Raw genomic sequence first — 3,185 nt, 5'->3', positions numbered from 1 at the left:
CTCTCTCTCTACCCATCTAGCTACCTGTATCCCACTGTCTACACCCTTCAACAGGCCCTGCCGCAACAAATCTGCGGTTACAAGACCCAAACGATTAGTGACAAAGGCCCTAGTTAGGAAACAAAAGAACAGTCAATAGCTCCTGGGTTTGAGATAATACCCCCACTTCCGTTTTGTTTGCACCGCTTCTAATGAATAAGTTAGACGAGCTCTCACGTTTTTCTTACTGGATGAACACGGCTAGAGGGGCGTTATGAACCACTGCGCAAGCTACTCATGCTGACTGAGCTTGGCCCGACCCCCTGTGGTGAGTCTTCCTGGTCAAACCCCTCTACCACACCTTAGGGGTGCAAGTATACACCCCTCCACCATGGATAGGAACTCAACAGTATCTAATTCAATATTTACTATGTCTCTTTATAAGAAAAGACTTAAAAGCAGCCGGCTAGCAATTTGGCGAAATATCAAATTCGAAATGGGAAGGTCCCATTATAACGAAATATATATTAAGAGATTCCATGCGAAACATTTTTAAGATGACCAAAGGCGAAGGGTGAATATCAATTATTTGGGCAGGTCTTTGTATATACAAGTTTGTTTCCCAAAACATTAACTCTAACTGGTTTAATTAAAAATGGGAATGCCCTTGAACGATTCCTAATTCGGATCAAAATGTATATTATTGAGAAACAATTCTATATTTTTCCAACACACATTTCAATGATATCATTCAGAATTTCGGTTATGGTCTCAGGGGATGATATTAATAGTCTTGAACTCTCCATTGCATTTTCTTAAGGACATAAAACTTGTAAACAAGTCGTAAACCGTTTTTTTTTTCTTTCTTCAAACCATAAAGCAGCTGTGTTTGTTGGCATGGTCTGCCACTTTTATTTTCTTTTCCCATGGAAAAAATAACTAACTTTACTCATATTTTGATAAGTGTCATGAGCATTTCTAGATTACTTATTCTTTTCTAGGTTTAATGATCAGAAATGTGATAAATGATAAACCGCATTTCTAGAAATATTATTTTTCACTTCAGTTATAAAGGTTTTAACTTTCCCCTCTTTTTACAAATTGTCCTTCACAACATAAAACAAGTATATTTTTATTCGTGGTCTGCTAATTTAGTTTGCAGTGAATCAAAATGCACTTTCAGGCTAATCATAATACTATTTATGTGTGATGTCATGTTTCTGTTGTTATTTCACAGAGAACTAAAATGTTCCAAACTGTTATTGTCATAAATTAACCAATCACCTTATCTCAAAAAAAGAATCATGTAAATTTTGAGCAAAATTAATCGGAAAGGTTCATGATTATTTTGACAAAAACTTCATAAGACATATCTTTCGTAGTATTATGTTTTGAATGCATTTCATTTATTTAACTCTGTTCTCACTTTCAGTATTTCAATATTTTCCAAATTCATATTCCTTTATTTTTAATAACATTTCCTTTTTGCCGATTTTCATTTCCCTTTTAGTTCATTTGCATATTGTGTGTCATTATAAAGGGGGACTGATATATTATTAAAAAAAGAGAGATACATAATTTATAGATAAAACAGAGACAGAGAGAGAGAGAGAGAGAGAGAGAAAGGGGGAGAGAGAGAGAGAGAGAGAGAAAGGGGGAGAGAGAGAGAGAGAGAGAGAGAGAGAGAGAGACAGAGACAGAGACAGACAGAGGGGGATGTATGTTATAGTAAATTACCAAAGAACGTAAGTAAAACCAATCCTTATCCTTTATCAAGGTTAATAGACCAATATAGGCCCTTTTCTGGCTCGGCTCCCAAAAACTTCCAAAGCGCCAAAAAAGACACGTTTTCGCGATGCCAAACTCATAAATCAATGAAGTAGTACAGCTATACTTTCAAAAGAATAGCAGAGATATATAAATAAGAACAGGTTAAATGGGCGTGACATAAGTTGTACCCTTGGAAAAGTCTTCACCCTTTTACAAGAGGTGAACGCACTTTCCGCCCAATGTTTAATAGTAGGGGAGGTTGGCAGATGTAAAACTTTGATGGAAACGGATTCCCATATGACTTGTCTAGTCTGAATGGTTGTCGCTTCACTGAAAACTTTCATCTCGAAGGGCTGGAGAAGTAAATCAAATACACAAAATTTGGGGGAGAGTCAGATCATAGACTTAGAAGAGAGAGGGTCGGTTAAAGAATAAAAGGAAATCAAATGAATACGGTTTAGCTTTTTCTAAGAAAAACATAAACAAAATATGATAAATTCACGAACTCGTATATAAGCTATACATAAGCATTATGAAATGAAGAGAGAGCAAGAGAGTGGGAGAGGGGGAGCGGGAAGATGAGAAAACGAAAGAGAGAGAGAGAGAGAGAGAGGAAAAAAAAAGGGAACGGAAAAAACCTTGTATAATACCGATGCCCCCAATGATGTCAGTGCCCCCTAAAAGTCTAAACCCACCCTACGCCAAAGTGGGCGGGTACGGTTTGTGTTTCTTTTGTACAGTAGTATTACAACTAACATAACAAAAGTTTGTGCTACCATTACTACCGAATTCATTCATACAATACACGAAAGAAACAAAGAAACACCACGACTCTTTCAATGAAGTTTCCTCTTAGTTTCAACTAAACACCTGTTTCAATGAATAGAACACTACTGGCAAATAAAACGCCCACTCCCTTTTCAAAAATCTAATCAAACACAAGACGATGCGATCCGCACGAACTACTACGACTGCTATGCACCCGTGGGAAAATACTCAGCTTCTATCAATGGATCATTTCCGAGTATATACCCTAGTAGTGGCTATTGTACTTTCTGAAGTTTGTTTACTTCAAAGTGGGCTAGTGTTCTTATATGACGTATAGTATTGCAACCTTACAAATTCATGCAAACCTTGTGTTGTGACTAAATTGTCTGGGTGATTCGAGTAGCCATTCCTTGACGCAGTCTTTGGATTAAGAAGAGGAAGAGAGAGAGAGAGAGAGAGAGAGAGAGAGAGGGGGGGAGAGCGAGAGAGAGAGAGAGGGGGGGGGGGAGAGAGAGCGAGGATGGGGGAAGGATTGATAATAGCGGTTCTATAGAGGATTTCGAAGGGGCTCAACACCTTTCATCCGGGGGGGGGTCTCAAGAAGGAAGGGCGAGAGAAGAGACAACAGAAATTAATGGAGAAGGAGGGAGAGAGAGAGAGAGAGAGAG

This window comes from Strongylocentrotus purpuratus, unplaced genomic scaffold, assembly GCF_000002235.5.
Source record: "Strongylocentrotus purpuratus isolate Spur 01 unplaced genomic scaffold, Spur_5.0 spur5_scaffold_4, whole genome shotgun sequence".
NCBI lineage: Eukaryota > Metazoa > Echinodermata > Echinoidea > Camarodonta > Strongylocentrotidae > Strongylocentrotus > Strongylocentrotus purpuratus.
The sequence above is the reverse complement of the archived record's forward strand: the minus strand, read 5'-3'. Positions refer to the sequence as shown.